A 17,984-nucleotide genomic window follows, 5' to 3' on the forward strand; every position below is an offset into this window, starting at 1 on the left:
TATAGGAAGACTAAGGTGATTGAAACCATTACTGACTAGGATAGTAACAAGAAGAGAGGTTTTCCTTTTGTAACCTTTGGTGACCATAACTCCATGGATAAAACTGTCATTCAGAAATACCATACTGTGAATACCTATAACTGTGAAGTAACGAGAGCCCTGCTTAATTAAGCAAGAGATGGCCAGTGTCTCATCTAAGTCAAAGAAGTTCTGAAAACTGCTGACAGTGGTTGTGGAGGTTATATCAGAACGAATGATAACTTTGGTCAGGGAACAAACCTCAAAGGTTGCTATGGCTTTGGTGATGGTGGATATGATGGCATTAATTGATTTGGTAATAACAGAAGCAGTTTTAGAGGTGGTAGAAGCTACAATAACTTTGGAAATTACAGCAATCAATCTTCAAATTCTAGACCCATGAAGAAAGGAAACTTTTCTGGTTCTCTTGGTGGTGAAGGACAGTACTTTGCCAAACCACAAAAGCAAGGTGGTTATGAGTGTCTAAGCAATGCCAGTAGTTATGGCAATGGAAGAAGATTTTTAACTACTGCCAAGAAAAAAACTTAGCAGAAGAGGAGAGCCTGAGAAGTGACAGAAAAGCTATGGGTTACAGGAGGGTTGTAAACTTAGCCCAACCACAGTGGCAGAGCCTAACTGCTACAAGAAAAAAAGTATATTCGTGACTAATTATATAACAAATATTTTAGTTTCTGTTCTCTGAAAAGTGAAAAGCACTCCAACAAAAGGTTTTAATGTAGTTTTTTGTTGCTGTTCACAGGTTAGTTGATAAATATAATAGTCTGATCATGATGCTGATTATGTGTCTTTTTTAAAAAACTAAGTAGATGTGGCAAACAGAAAAGTAGATACACCTAAAGAGAGGGTTAGTGAAGTAGAAGATAGATCTAAGGAAATTACCCCCCAAAGCTCTGCCCTCCTGTCTTTTCCAGAGAAAGGTGCTCAAAATGGGATGATCTAATGACATCACAATCCACTCTCAGCCACTCAGTTCACTGGGCTTCTTAATAGACCCAGCAGCCTTGAGTGCCAAGAAGAAACATCCCAGGGCTGCAGAAGTGAAATAGGGGAAATGGGAAAGAAACACAACCCTGAGATTTCTGCCAGGGTCTTTGCTCCAGCACGAGGGGCCATGGGCAACATGTTAACAACTTTTTATTTGAATGGATGGAGAGGCCTCTGAACTTAATAGTAGATACATATATTATTACAGTGTTAAAAGGAGTAATGATCTGCTAGGGTGGGGGGCTTTTGGTTTCAAAGAAATGGAAAATATGCAAGATGCTGAAAGACAGGCAAGGTAGCATTAATAGGCCCATCATATGTCTCATAACAGGAATTCTAGAACGAAAAAAGATAGGAAGTGACAAAGATGAGCAATTTCCAGAATGGATGAAAGATATAAATCTTCAATATCAAGAAGCACAAATTCCAAGTAGGTCCAAAACTAAATAAAATATATTGTTGCAAAAGTATAGAGAGCAGAAGAAAAAACAATTTCAAAAGCTACCAGAGAGGGGTGTTTGGGTGGTTCAGTTGGTTAAGCGTCTGACTTTGACTAAGGTCATGACCTCACAGCTCCAGAGTTGGAGCCTCATATAAGTTCAAACCCCAGGTTAGACTCTGTGCTGACAACTCAGAGCTTGGAGCCTGCTTTAGATTCTGTGTCTCCCCCTCTCTCTTCTGCCCCTCCCCACCTTCATAAACAAACATTAAAATTTTTTTTAAACTACCAGAGAGAAAGGACAAGTTATCTACAAAAAATATTAGACTAAAAGTAGACTTTTCCAGAGCAATAATGGAAACAAGAAGGCACTGAAACCATATTTTCAAAACCCTGAGAAAAAAAAATCAATCTATAGCTTTATATCCAGCTAAACTATCATTAAAGAGCAAGAGATTTTTGACCTAAAATAAAGAGCTTTGCAGACAAAATATACCAAGAGCAGATACTATCTATAGGAAATTCAGAAAAAAATATTTTCCAATGAAATGTAAGAGGAAAAGTTGAGCACATAAATTTGTATACATGCAGTGAAATTTACTACAATGAGCATATAAAAGTAATTGGGAATTGCTTTGGTAACAGAACAAGGTGATATACAGTGTTGGTAGCAATATCAAGATGGAAAGGAAGTGACCAAAATTAAGAAATTTAAGTTTTTTTATATTGTTGAGGAGAGAAGAAATACTATAAAACTTTTCTTTAATGTTTTATTTATTTTGATACAAAGAGAGATAGAGCATGAGAGGGAGAGGGGCAGAGAGAGAAGGAAACACAGAACCAGAAGCAGGTTCCAGGCTCTGAGCCAGCTGTCAGCACAGAGCCTGACACGGGGCTCGAATCCACAAATGTGAGATCTGACCTGAGCCGAAGTCGGAGGCTTAACCGACTGAGCCACCCAGGCGCCCCAAGAAGAAATATAATCTTGAGGCATTGTTAGGTAAACATGTTAAAATTTTAAGGATAACCATTAAAACAAAAATATGTAGTTTCTTGTTTAGTAGTGAATTAAAAATAATTTTCAAAACTATTCAATCTAAAAGAAAAATAGATTTGTAGGTGTATATGTGGGAGAACTTAGATTATAAGGGAAATTGTGTAAAGACTTTGGATTGTAGAAAGTAGGGAAACGGGTTCGGATTCTATTGTTCATAATAGTAATATAAAATCTGGGTATAAACAATAATGACTGTGCAGAATTATAAGAAAAAACACTAAAAACTTTAGTAATGGAAATATGGGATACTTTGAATGGAGAAATTATGATAGAAAAATGTAATATTGTAAAATGTCAGTTTTTTTACTAAAATTAATCTAGAAAGCTACAATTCTAATACAAGACCTGCCAAGACTCCCTCCCACCCACCCATTCCCTGCACAAATTCCCTTTTCACTTCTCATTCTTGATTCAACTAGAAAGCATCAGGCATGTAGCAAATATTCAATAAATCCGTATTCTTTTAAATGGAAGAATAAATGAATCATTCATCTGTTCTGCAAGCAATTTCTGATTTACATTCTCAAAAAAAAAAATTCCCATCAAGCATGGTACACAGTACTTATCAATATAATATCTAACTTTGAATCTCTGCCTAAGTATGCAAACCCACCCTTGCCAAGGATGTTCTGTGAATTGGTTACAGCTGTTAAATTACTGTAGAAGTTTTCCTGAGAGACACAAGTTGATGACAATATTGACTTCTTAGTGTTAACCTGGTGAAAATAACCCACAATAATTAAAATATAAGACCATTACTCATTACTTTCTAAATACTTCTTAAAATAAAAAAACCTCTGATTTTATATTGTAATTTCTATAGCTCCCTAAATATTGTGTGGCTCAAGAAGTGTCTTCATATTGACTCTTGAACACTGAGAACAAACTGAAGGCTGATGGGGAGGGGGAGGGGGGAAGGGGTGACGGGCATGGAGGAGGGCACTTGTGGGGATGAGCACTGGGTGTTAAATGGAAACCAACTTGACAATAAACTATAAAAGAAAAAATTGAATAAAACTGCCTCTCTATAACTCTCTGTAAAAAAAAGAAGTGTCTTCATTTCATATATATACTTTATATACATATTTATATGTGTGTGTATAAATAAATAAATAAATAAATATATACATATATATATATGTAGAGAGAGAGAGAATAACCCACTCATGAAAGCATCAGAAATTCATATTCTGATTAATTTCCTATAAAGGATCAAAAAAATCTAAAATGCCTCACGGTCCCTGACAGCTGGTTGTCTTGAAACACATAAATATTAACATGTTACTAAGAACTGTATTTCCCCACATCTTTGTCCCTATTCCAAATGAATAACTGAAGCTTAAAAACTAGTATAACTCGTATAACCCTCTTTATCAGCTTTACACATTTCTCTGTTACTGCTTAGTCATTCCTGATTAGCAGAAATCCAGGCGCTCTCGTGGGATTCTACTTCATTTCCCCCCTCAAATTCAGAGTCCCAGGAAATCACTGAGCCCAGGTGGGTCAGTACTTTCAAATAGCACAACTGTAGTCTCTTTGGCCTATAGGCACTTTGGCTTCTGTGACTTTTCCAAGTACCGTGTCATCACAGAACACAAATCCTATAGAGTTACAAGGACTCTGGCTCAAGGATCAGGTGATACCCTTACCGGGCCAAATCCCTGCACAACCCAAAGCTTATGCTTGGCTCCGAGTTGATAGAATTTATAGCTTTTTTCATTTTTATTCACATATTCAGCCATTTCTCTGAAAGAGTGACGAAAATACCTTAGCAGCTAGGTCCAGAGGTTCTTCAGTCTCACCCGTGTGTTTTGCTGGAAGTCTTCCTTTTGACCAGGCTGTATCAACAGCAGATTCTCTCACAAGGAATCCCCGTTGGGGCTTCTGGAGTCCTCTCATGGCAGCAGACATTTGTTAATGCCACACTCTTAAAAGCACATTTCTCTAATTTCAGCTCTCAGGAAGAACATGAGGTTTCACATCGATTCTCTACCAGAAGCCTCCGGGCCTCTTTTTGCAAACTGATAAGCCTCAGAAAATTTTTAAAAATTCTGCTACATCTTTTCCCTATGCAAGGAGAGTCTAATGTCTTTACATTAACATAACTAAGACCAGCCACACAAAGGATTCCTCTCATAATGAAATCTGCTCCAGAGGCTCCTGTGGGTTGTATTCTAGCAACAGCGTCTTGTCCCAGTTGCAGGTTTTCCTCACACCCCAGACCCAGCTTCACTGAGGCTCTAAGAGACACCAGTACCATCTGGGCAGGACCCCTGCTTCGGCTCTTCTCCAAGCTTCCAATTTCTAACCCAACCTTTTCTCTTTGTGGGGCTACCCCTGTGGGCAGTAGCTGTTTCCTACACTTTCTGTTTCTGAAATATGTCAGAGTGTCCTTTATGTCCTCCAGAACCTGGTTACTAATTCTTCATATTAAATTGTCTCTGCTAATATAACTGGTATGGTGGGTATTTCCTCATGGGCCCCTTCCCAACATATCCCCCCTCCAAGCTGAATACACACTTCATTGCCAGAGGCCTCCACAGCATCCCATGAACTCTCAAAAATCCCCAGGTGAGAGATGGGATGATCTTGGAAATAAATTTCTGATATGACTTTCTCATCTTGCAATCAAAGAAGCTGAGATTCAAAAGTTAAAAAAGGCAGGACCTTCAGCTAGTTCTCTTGCTTGCATTCCACCACAAATGGCCTACATGGACCACTCACTTAACAATCAATCATTTGAGACCCTGCAGCCTCTTTTAAATTACTGTCCTAGCATATCATTTAGCTGAGACCAGTTAACTTAGCCTTAGGCATCCTTATAAAGGAACACTGCTGTGTGAGTCACTGGACTCCAAATAGCACTTAGCTCTGTATTACAGACATTGTATGTATTTGTGGGCATGTAGGACAGACTCTGAGTAAAGTTCGGCAAATGAATTGCTTAATTAATCCAAACTCTGAGCATAAGTGATGTCTATATCTCTCATGTGTTCTAGATTACTGGTAGCAATGATCAACATCTGATTCCAAAACACCTGAGAAGAGTAGTTTTATGGCCTTCAGAGATGCTGAAAGGCTTTCCGATGTTTCTTGGATGCAGCAGAACAGAAGCTGTAATAGGATTTTATAAGAATGCATATCCTACTAATTAGATAGGATGTTCACATAAATTCACAGCACAGTTTTACTGGGTGATGTTTCCATTGACAGAATTTAATACTGATCATTATAGATAAGTCTTAAATGGGACAAAACAATATAAAGAATAGTTTTCAAAAATTTTTCATCAATTTGGGTGTGATAAAGTAAATTAGGCAAAGAGAACAGTAAGTTCAGTGTGGGAAGTGACTTACCCAGTGAGAGTTTTTCCCAGCAATTTCTGGGGCAGTGCATGGCTGTGACAGTCTGCCACAGAATAGCACGAGGACTCAGGGAGTGTGACCTGATTGTTTCCATGGTCTCCACCTTCTATACATGCTTTCTCCGCCTTGTGCCAACTTCTCTTCCAAAGAAGGTAGGCTCTGCCTTGGGATCAGTCTGTGGAGACAAGTCATGGCAACATGTGTCTGCTGAGTGATGAAAAAGAGGAGGGGCAAGAGGGTGTCCAGGAGGCCACGTCTCTTGTCAAAGAAAGGCAATTGAGGATCAATGAGTTTAAACAACTTTGGCCTGACGTCTGGGTGCTTAGTCAGTTAAATGTCCGACTTTGGTTCAGGTCATGGTCTCGCAGTTCATGGGTTCAAGCCCTGCATCGGGCTCTGTGCTGACAGCTCAGAGGCCTAAAGCCTGCTTCAGATTCTGTGTCTGTCTCTCTTCCCCCAACTTGTGCTCTGTGTATCACTCTTTCAAAAACAAATGAACATTAAAAAATAAAATTAAACAATTTTGGCCTGTGCTTCCTAATTTCTTTATATTGACTTGGGAAATTACATTGGAAATGAGTTTGGGGCTCATGTTAGCCAGATAATTAATTTCTTTCTCTGCTTGTCTTTGCTTTTGAATTTTTGCCAAACTTAGAATTTAGGGTAAGTATCCAGCAGGACAGAAAAGCATTTGGAGCAAATATTTAGGGCAAGTATATATTAAACACACTGTATGCTGGATGCTGGGAAAGGGCTGAATAGCCTAGAGCAGTGCTTCCCAGACTTTGCTGAATATTAGAAATACCTGGGCAACTAGAAAGATAAAACTGCACACCCTGATCCTTGGGTTGCACCTACACCAATTCAATTGGAATGTCGTCAGTGAATAGTGTTGGAAGATTCTCCAGGTGATTTCAATGCACCATGAAGATTGGGAACAACTGGTGTAGAAAAAAGAGGCTGAGCTTTGGGGTAAACCAGCCTGGGTTCATGTTCTGGTTCTGCCACTTGCCAGCTGTGTGACCTCAAGAAGTGTAACATCTTTGAGCCCCAGTATCCTCCTTGGAACAGGGAGATACCTATACCACTTCAAAGAGTTGTGGTAAGATGATAAGAACAAAGAGTACATGTAACCCAATAAACAGTTGTTAAAGAACTCACAGACAGAAGGGGCACCTGGGTGGCTCAGTCAGTTAAGTGTCGGACTTTGGCTCAGGTCATGATCTCATGGCTTGTGGGTTCCAGCCCTGTGTTAGACTCCATGCTGACAGCCCAGAGCCTAGAGCCTGCTTCAGATTCTGTGTCTCACTCTCTCTCAGCCCCTCCCCTGCTCTGTCTCTCTCTCTCTCTCTCTTTCTCTCTCTCTCTCTTAAAAAATAAACATTAAAAAGAAAAGAACTCACAGAGAGAAATAAAACCTATTATAAATTCAAGGCATGGTCACCTAAGTCTAGAAATAACACACAAGGGAAGACAAGAGAAGAAGCTACTGTCCAAGGGGATCAAAGAAGCTTCAAAGAAAAGATGACCATTGACCTGAGGTTTGACCAATGGGACCATTTGGGTTGGCAGAAAAAGAAGAGAAATATCTTCATGACCAAAGGAATGGCAAGTGGAGGCATGGGATAAAGAGTAGCAGGTTCAGGGAACAGCAGGGAGGCCCACGTGACAGGAGGGAGGGGCACTGAGAGTGTGGTGGGAAATGTGCCAGGGATACCATAGAGGGACTCGACTGCCTTCCCAAGGGTCTGAGCCTTTCCCTGCACACAATGAGGAATCAGTGCTCTGTCTGAGGCAGAAACAGGATGATTAAAACTCTGTTTTTAAGCTTAAGAAGAGAGAAGTTTGAAGGTGGGTGAACCAGGCAGATGGTAGTGGCAGTTGAGCAGGAGGAAGGAGTTAGGGCCTAAATTAGAGAATGGACACAAACTGCATGGCTACCTGGCAGCATGAGCTACTGATTCACTGTGGAAAGTTACTCTCCAAGGTTTCTATGTACATGGCTGGTTGATGTGTCATCTACACAAGATGGGCAATTTTTAGGATAAAGACATTGAGTTTGGTTGGAGATATGTCAGGTTTGAAGTGAGATATCCAGTTGGCAGTTGCAAATGTAGGTCAGGAGCTCAGAAGCGATGGGGTGGAGTCCAAGTGGGTGGGAAAAGTGACCAGCATGTGGATGAAACTATGGGAGAGAATGAGAAGGTTCTGGGAGGGAAGCAAAGCAAGAGAAGGCCTTCCAGGACCAAGCAAGATGAGACTTTTGGGAGAGGCCCACATATAAAGAGTGACAAAGGAAAACACGGATCAGAGAGCTTCAAGGAGAATCTGGAGAAAGAGTGTCATGAAGGCCAAAAGAAGAGACTTCCCCGGGCTTTCTGGTCAAATTTGAATTAGGAAATTGTACAGTCATTGTTTTCCTTTGTGAAAAAGTAGGTTCTGTCAGGACAGAGTTTGGAGGGTTGAAGAAGAAATGTATGAAGAGATACCCAAGACAGAGTATTGAGTATAAACTCTACAGAAGGGGGTGAGAAGGTAGTGATGGTAGCTTCAAGGAAAAGGTAGATAGAAGAAGGGTTGGCTTCTATAGAAATATTTCACCATTCATTTAAGTCAATGGGAAGGGGATCTGACAATGGGGACAGTAGAGAGAGAGGAAACATGGATGTGGTTGTACCCTGAAGGAGACTGGAGCAAGGCGAGTAAGAGTGCAGGTAGAAGGACATTTGAGACAAAGGAGAAGAAAATAGAGATTGGCAGTTAATGCTGTGCTAATAAAATAATTTTAAATGGCACTTAAATGAGAGAGAGAGAGGGAGGATGGAGAGAATGACATGCCTGAGTGACACGGGGCTGAGCACCAAGAGTAGGTGTTGGGCATAAGCAAGATAGACAGGGTGAGGGCACTGGAGATCTGTGGGGTGTGAGAGAATTTGGCACCAGCTGACTAAAGTGTTTCAGTGGCCAAGCACGGGATGCTAGCGGGGTGGGGAAAAAACCAAAGGGAGCTGGAAACTTATGAGATTAGGGAAGAGTAAAGACAGAGAATCTGATGAATCCTTAAAGAAGGATTACTGAAAGAAATTAAAAAGAAATAATACAAGCCCAAGAGACTGTCTTCATTAAAGGAGAATGAAGACATCCAGGTTTTGTAAATGAGGCATGTGTAAGGGGATGAGTCTATGGTGTGGCTTTGGGAGCAAAGTTCAAAAATCAAAACAGAATGAAAATGACTGGGAAAGTCTTTCCTAAGCTGTAGGATGTGTGCTATTTTATATATATTGTTTTCATTATTTTTGGAATGGATGGGGTGAAGAAATATAAGGAAAACCTAGTGCATGAATCATCCATGTGGACACAGAAGTTGGTCAGGATAATGGTAAGGGAAGGAAGGAGAAGAGAACTTTCTGCATTTATTAGGGAACATGGAAAAGTGTCTAGATATCAGTGAATGACAGGGAAGACGGTGGTTCTTCCTCATGCTGGACATGGACCTAAAAAGTAAGGCAGTTTTTTTATTTTTATTTATTATTTATTTATTTATTTTAATGTTTTATTTATTTGAGAGAGAGAGAGAGAGAGAGAGAGAGAGAGAGAGAGAGAGGAGAGAGATAGCATGAGCAGGGGAGGGACAGAGAGAGAGGGAAACATAGTTTCCTAAGACAGGCTCCAGGTTCTGAGCTGTCAGCATACAGCCTGATGCAGAGCTCAAACCCACAAACTATGAGTTTATGACCTGAACCAAAGTCAGACGCTTAACCAACTGAGCCACCCAGGTGCCCCAAAAGACAGTTGTTTTAAAAAGTGTTGCAGAAACATCTGGGAAGCAGCACTGTGGGGTGAAAGAAACAGTAGTGACACTTTTCCCAGGGCATGGGACAATAGTTTCTACCTGACAGAAATTGAAGGCAATGCAGCCATCAAGAATGTTCAAGAAAGGCTCTTTTGATGACCACAAACAGAAATGAAATCCATTCACAATAGCACAAACAAGGGTAGCTTAGTCTTAGAATATAGAGCTCTTACAGAATCCCTGAACAGGAAGTAAAGTGCAGCTGGGCTCTGAATGAATTCAGGGTTATTTCTAGAGAGAGGTTGAAGACCAAGATAGCTTATTCTCCACTTTTCATTCACATGATGGCCTCTCTTCTCTCTGTAGTCAGTTTCCTCTTCCTCTTTAGTCTCTTTTCTCACTTGTTTAAAATTTCACGTGGCCCAACATGACTGCTGGCCCCGGCTCCTCATACTTTGTCTCTCCCTCTCTCTCCCCTAGTTCAGCAAAAGAAAGAAACTAAGCCCTCTCACTAGGCATGCCAAGGGCTTCTTGCTGGCCTCTGGATTTGTTGCCCAGAGGTCAGAGGACTCCCCTCCTAGGTAGCTATAGGGATCAAGCCCACTTAGGAGGTGCTGGAGTAAGGGACAGAAATGTTGGTCATGTGTAGCTCAAGAGAGAAGTCAAGACTTCATTAAATTCAGGGATGGAGGGAGTGTGGGAAGTCATGCTTTAAAAGTCCACAGTGAAAAGAACCAAGAAGAACATTGACAGAGGACAGAGAGCCCAAGGCAGGAGATAAAAGTATCCAAATGGCAGGGGTTACTTCTTGGTTGTCATGATAGATCAAGGAGGCAGGAGCTGGGACACAGACTGGAAGGCCTGGGTGCTGTGTGCATGAGCGCCCTGTGGGAGGCTAGCCTGTGTCAGCCCCTGGGCTCCATTCACAAGCCTGAGGGACCAGGCTGTCCCCACCCCCTGGGCTAGCCTGGCTGAAAGTCCTCACGCAGAGCAGAAGCCAGGATGGCTGGGTAACTCAGGCCTTTCAGATTTTCCTTCTCAGAGGAGAAAAGATGCCTGGTAGGGAAGACCTGGTAACAGCCCTCAAAATTCAAAGAGTTTAGGAAAGCAATCCTGGGAAAAGCTGAACTAAGGCAGAACAAGAAGCCAGTTGTCCTCACAGTGTAAAAGGGTAAGTCAGCCATTGGTGCTTGGGGATGACTCATACATATTCAGAAGTTTAATCTCACTGAGGTCATGTATCCAAAAGTCCTGGAGCCAGTCAATGATGGCCAGTTGGTTGTCCGGCATGCCTGCCAATAATAGGCCAGCCTTTCTCAGGACAGGGGCCTGCCGCTGTGTGGCTGCTAACCCCACAGTTAGTGCTTCCAGATATTAACACAGAAGCAGAATGGGCTGTGTGGAGGTGGAGCGAGGAGAGGGAGGGAGCTGCGTTCTGGTGGTAAAGCCACGGCATGTGGAAGGAATGAGGAGAGAAGCAGCAGAGAGAAACTGTCACAACAACATTCTGGAAAATGCACAGGAGCAAATACATTTGTTCTCAAAACATGCTACGTTTTCCACTAAAAGGAACCCAGAGCTCCTTTTAGGGGCAAAGAAAGTACAAAACAAGCTTAGAATGTTTTGTTGTGCCGGAAAGCCAGGAAGTGACCAAAGAATGATGGGGACAAGTCAAAAAGCCACAGCCAGACTTCATGAACACCTTCTAGCCGAATGTGGCACAATTCAAACATCAAAATAAATAGTGATCATAATAGATTATAACCTATTGATAAAATAGGAATTCATCAGATACAAATAAACCTACGAATAAAATAAAAGTTGGTGAATAATAGAATATTTACAGAGTGTCAAAGTCCTCCCCACAAAATACTTATTAGTTTACAAGGGATAGGGGGATGGGGAAGAGTCACCTGGCAGATACACCTTAATCGTGTGATCGACATCTTCATTGCTAATAATTGTGTAAATGGAAAACATATTTCCAGATGCAGTGAGAACACAGCATTACTCTGGAGTAGTCCTGAGAAATCCAATCGTGAGGAAATATCAGACAAAACTTCAGGCAAACTGAAGAACATTCTACCAAATAACTGACCCTCAATCTTCAAAAGTGTTAAGGATTTGAAACTCAAAGTAAGTCTGAGGATCTGTTTCAGACTGAAGAAAACGAAAAGGGACAAGTAAATGCCATGTATAGTTATGAAGAGGATCTGTTTGCTATAAAAAAAAAAAGGAAAAAAACAAGGGTGCCTTGGTGGCTCAGTCAGTTGAGCATCTGACTTTGGCTCTGGTCATAATCTCACAGATCGTAAGTTTGAGCCCTGTGTCAGGCTCTGTGCTGACAGCTCAGAGCCTGGAGCCTGCTTTGGATTCTATGTCTCCCTCTCTCCCTGCCCCTTCTCCACTTGCTCTCTCTCTCTCTTAAAAATAAATAAACGTTAAAATATTTTAAAAAATCAATATTAGTACAAGTGGAGGAACTTGAATAGGTCATTGATGTGGAGAGTGATGAACTGGGTCAATGTCAGTTTTCTGGTTTTGATAGTTGCACTCTGATTAAGTAGAGGGATGTCCTTGTTCATAGGAAATGCACACTTAAGTATTTGAGGGTGATGGGGCATCATGAGAACAACTAAATCTCAAAAAACTAAAATGCTTTTGGACTACATTTCCAACTTTTCTGTAAATTTTTGTTTCAAATGCTTAAAAACCATAAGGGGGCCCAAGAAAGAGCATCCATATCCCAGAACATGTAGGTGTGACCTTATTTAGAAAAAATGTCTTAGCAGATGCAATTAAGTTAATGATTTAGAGATGAGAGCATCCTGGATTATCCGAGTGGGCCCTAAATCCAGTAACATGAGTCCTTCTAAGAGACACACAGGGTAGAGACACACAGAGGAAAGGCCATGTGAAGATGGAGGTACAGACTTGACTGATGCAGCCACAAGCCAAGGAACACTAGAGCCACTCTTCTCAGAAACAGGAAAAGGCGAGAAAGGATTCTCCCCTAGAACCTCTAGAGGGAGCATGGCCCTGCTGACACCTTGGTTTCAGACTCCTGGCCTCCAAAACCAGAGAAAATAAATTTCTATTGTTTTAAGCAGCCTAGTTGGTAGTAATTTGTTTATCAGCCCTAGGAAACCAACACAGAGTACTTTTCTCCTTTATTTTGTTGGAAATAGAAAACTAGGTAAAGACTGAAAGCAAAATATGCTTTGGATATCTCCACCAATGTATGCTAGAAGCCAGATGGAGGACATCTATCTTCTCAAAGGGGAATACTACACTCTCGAGCAAAAGGATTTTACAGGTTGCAACACCACCAAGTACTACATCTGGCATTCACCATTTGCACGTTGGGTGCCAAAGTTCTAGCTTGTTGATTCTCCCTACAGCAATGGTTCTGAAGCAGGTGTGATTTTTGCCCCTAGGGGACATTTAACAATTTCTGGACACATTTTTGGTTGTCATAACTGTGGGATGGGGGTTGCTACAGGCATCCAGTGGGTAAAGGCTGGGAATGTTGCTAAATATTTTATAATTCACAGGACAGTCCCTCACCACAAAGAATTTTCAGTAGTGAGGAGGTTAAGAAACCCTGTTCTAAGAACAGTCCCTCACCACAATGGGATTCCTTTTTTTGCTCTACAAAGAACACCGACACTTTTCTGTCAGGATAAGAACAGGAGAAGGAAGGAGGAGGCATTCACAAATCCTTCTGGACTAGGTTTTCTCATTGTGGTAAGAAAAGATAACATGAAATCTACTCTCTTGACAAACTGATGTACAGTACAGTATTGCTAACTATAAGCACTGTGCTGTATAGCAGATCTCTAGAATGTATTCATCTTGCATAACTGAAACCTTAGGCCTTTTTAAAAACAGCAACTCCCCATTTTCCCTTTTCCTAATCTCTCGACAACTATCATTTTATTTTCTGCTTTTATGAGTTTGACTACTTTAGATATCTCATATAATGGAAACATGCTAAGACCAGCTTACTTCACTTAGCATAATGTCCTCAAGGTTTATCCATATTGTCACATAAGTCAAGCTTTATTTCTTAAAGTCTGAATATAATTTCATTATATATACATTATATATATTACATTTTCTTTATCCGTTCATCTGTTGATAGACATTTAGGTTGTCTCCACCTCTAGTTCATTGTGAGAAATGCTACAATGAACCTGAGAGTACAGACATCTCTTCAAGATCCTGATTTCAATTCTTTTGAACAAATACCTAGAAGTGGGATTCCAGGGTCATATGGTAACACTGTTTTTAATTTTTTGAGGACCCTTCACACTGATTTCCAGAGTAGCTGTACCATTTTACATTCCCACTAACTGTGTACAAGGTTCTGATTTCTCTACATCCTCACCAACACTTTTATCATTTTTTTTTTTGGTAATAGCCATCTTAACAGGTGTGAGATAATATTTCTGTGGGGTTTTTATTCCTTTTTTTGGTTTGTCTCATTGATTTTTAATTGCCTTTCTTTGATGGTTAGAACATCTTTTCATATATCTGTTGGGCATTCATATGTCTTCTTAGAGAAATGTCTATTCAAGTCCTTTGCCCATTTTTAATCAAGTTATTTGTTTTTTTGCTGTTGACTTATATGAATTCTTTATCTATTTTGGATATTGACCTTTTATCCATTATATGGTTTGTAAGTATTTTCTCTCAGTTGGTAGGTTGTCTGTTCACTTTGTTGATTGTTTCTTTTATAGACTGGACACTTTTCAGTTTGATATCACCCTACTTGTCTATTTTGGCATCTGTTGCTTATGTTTTTGGTATCACATCCAAGAAATCATTGCTTAGACCAATATGATGAAACTTTCCTTTCATGTTTTCTTCTAGAAGTTTTGCAGTTTCAAGTCTTTTAACTCTTTGATCCATCTTGAGTTGGTTATTGGGTATGGTCTAAGATGAGGGTCCAATTTTTTCATTTGTATGTATGCATACCAAGTTTTCTCAACACTATTCATTGAACAAACTATCCTTTTTCCATTGTGTGATCTTGGCACCCAGTAGAAGATCAGTTGACTATATATGCATGTGTTGCTATATGGGCTCTTTATTCAGTTTAATTGGTCTATATTTATGTCTTTATGCCAGAACCATGCTGTTTTAATTACTGTGGCTTTGTAATATATTTTGATACCAGGAAGTGTGATGTTTCCAACTCTGTTCTTCTTTCTCAATATCATGTTTGGTATTTGGGTCCTTTGTTGTTTCATATGAATTTTAGGATGATTTTTTCTATTTCTATAAAAAATGCCATTGGTATTTTGACAGGGATTGTACTAAATCCATAGATCACTTTGGGTAGTATGGACATTTTAATAGTATTATATCTTCCAATTTATGAATGTAGGATGTCTTTCCATTTATTTGTGTCTTCTTTAATTTTTTTCATCAATGATTTGTATTTTGAAGTCACAAGTCTTTAATCTCCCTGGTTAAGTTTATTCTTAAATAATTTGTTGTTTTGGTACATTAGATTATTTTCTTAATTTCTTTTTTAATAGTTCATTGTTAAACTTGCAGACTATTTATAGGTCTTTTCATTCAAGAAGTCTGTGGTTTACAGTAGGATGTGGGCTATGGATGAGGTGTGGGGAACAAGCAGAGGATCTGAAATTTCTCATAGTCCCAACCTCACATCTTTCTGTAGGCTGGTCTTGAACTTAACCTCTCATATGTGGAAAGAATTTTCAAGTGACTATTATAAATTGGCTCTGAACATACCCAAAGAAAATTTTCAGTCTCGACTACCAAACTCCATTGTACAAAGAGTGCCAGTATCCAAGCCATGAACCCTGAGAGCTTAAATTCTCATGTGATACAGCTTGAGAGGAAAACACTTCTAGGACTCTAACCACCTCTCTCTCCCTCCCTCCCTTGTCCTTCCTTCTGCTCAGCATTTACTGACCACAACCAATGTAAACAATGTGCTAAACATTGGGAACACAAAGATAAAGGAATTAGTAATTTTCCTACGTTAGAGAGAATTTAAAATATGAAGCTCTGAGTGTGTCATAATGGTATCAACAGAGGGAGAATTTTTTTAAAAAGCTTACTATACATGACAGGTAAAATCAAATCAGGATTCAGATATGTCATAGGAGAGATGGAGAAAACCTCCTTGAGACATAAAATTGAAACAAATATCTCAAAGCTTGGTGTAGTCCTTTCTGTGGCAGAAAACTGACTGTGGGATATGTGGAGCTCCTAACTTTTCAAAGTCCAATGTGCTTTTTAAGTATCTGGTGAGACTTTTCCAAACCAAAGAATCTAAAGATATTTTTAAAGGCAAATATATATTTAAATCTTGAAAGTTTACATGTATAAAAGGCTTCTTGCTGAAATCCAGATGTAATTTGTGAGTCTTATGAGACTTGCGAGTCTTGCTATAGATGCTAAAGGGCCCCTTGAGTGTCAGGCTGTCAGGAGATATAATTGTAATGGAGCAAGGCAGAGAAATTAGGGCCTGGGGCAGCTGTCATGACTCACATTCTCTGTTCTTATTTGGATGATGTAGGAAAAGCAGGTGAATTACCTGAATGATCCTTTTAAGACATGTCTTTAGCCATGATGAACAGTGATCACTGGGCAATCTGACACTTTGATTAAAGCAGGTGATTAAAATATCTACTTGCCTATAGTTTGGCTATTTTTAGATTCTAACATTTTCTGGAACCCAAAACTCTGTGCAAATATGAGCAGAGATGCTCAAAGGAGTTGAATTCAGAGAAGGGGCCTCTTTGTAGCCCATACATATGGAATTGCAATCTCAGTGTCATTTGAATAGCCAATGCCCTTCCTGGTGACAGCGGTAGGCTCATGAGAGCTGAGCCAGTGACAGCTAGACTAATTGAAGTGCCCTGTAGGTTCTCTTTGCCCTTGAGAACCTTTCTGATAAATAGCCCTTGACCAGTTCCTTATATAGCTGTAGGCCGCCCCAAGAGATTGAGATGTATTTTGGACACAATCTGATCCTCATCTCTCAAGGGTTTCAGGCCCTCACCTTTGCAGCTGAGGGAGATGTCCATGGGCTCCAGAGGCTCTCATGCCCTGGTCCCATGGCAGTCACTTTTCCTCTGAAGATTTCCCCCTTATCTTGAAGAAGAGAGGTGCCTGGCGCTCGTCATACTGTGTTGGGCAGTGACCAAGATAGTTGAAAGAAGGCATGTGAGGAAATCAGAACTGGCAAAGTTGTATAGGAGAAAAGTGGCTCTTGACTTGTTCACCTTTTGAGAGCATTTGGGGCCCACTAAGACTAATTTCATAAGCCTGGATATGATATTCTAGCTGTCCAGTTTTGTTTGTTTAACACTTAAAGGAGCCGCACCAGAGGGAAGAGTTGCAGGTGTTATCTGGCATCAGGTGCCATGTGAGAACACCATCCCAGGGACCACATATGAGAACATTTTCTTCAGTGGACTGTTACCCTTGCCATATTGAATTTTTGCTCATTGATGAAACTCAATGTGTAATATATATCTGGATAAATGAATGAAGCAAAGAAAGAAGACGGTGGCTCATTAGAGCTTCATGTTTGGATCCTGAAGCAAACTGAAACAAAAATAGGTTGTCATTATAAATTTTACTAAAGTGACTAAAAATATTATATTCTGTGAAATCTCTAAAGCTATCTATTAGTGATGTTACAATAGATGCTTAAGAGAATGCTAGCCATAGAAGAGAAAAACCCAATGGCTGAAGAGGACAAAAATCCATTTTGATATTCTTATTGCAAAAGAAAAAATGTGGCTTTTTGTCAATGGTCTTGATGGATTTTGGCACCCTCATTTTCTCCCTCCTATAATCAGTGTGGTCATTCATGTCTGAAACTGATTCTGACCTCCAAAGAAGGAGCCAAGCAATCTGTCCCAAATAGCTGCTTTCCCAAATAGGATGCTTACTAACCTCCTTTCCAGAAAACTCTAGAGAAAAATACTTTCCACCTCCTCCAGGTAGACTTTTCTTATTGGAGGGCAGGCACATCTTCTCTGAGGAGTATAATATAGAGAGGGAAGAAAACTTCCAGGTAAAAGAAGGAGCCAAAAATGAAAAGACAACTCCCTCAGGCTCTACTCATGGCAGCCCATATTTAATGTGGAACTGCAACTGTGGAGTGAGAGCTATTCAGAAATATATACCCAGGAGTATAACGAGCTGTAATATATGAACTGACTTTGGAGTAACATGTAATATACTTAACATAACACTGCAACCAGGGGAACCATTTTTTAAGAATAAAACAATGAGGAAGAATAAATATCATTA

This window comes from Suricata suricatta, chromosome 2, assembly GCF_006229205.1.
Source record: "Suricata suricatta isolate VVHF042 chromosome 2, meerkat_22Aug2017_6uvM2_HiC, whole genome shotgun sequence".
NCBI lineage: Eukaryota > Metazoa > Chordata > Mammalia > Carnivora > Herpestidae > Suricata > Suricata suricatta.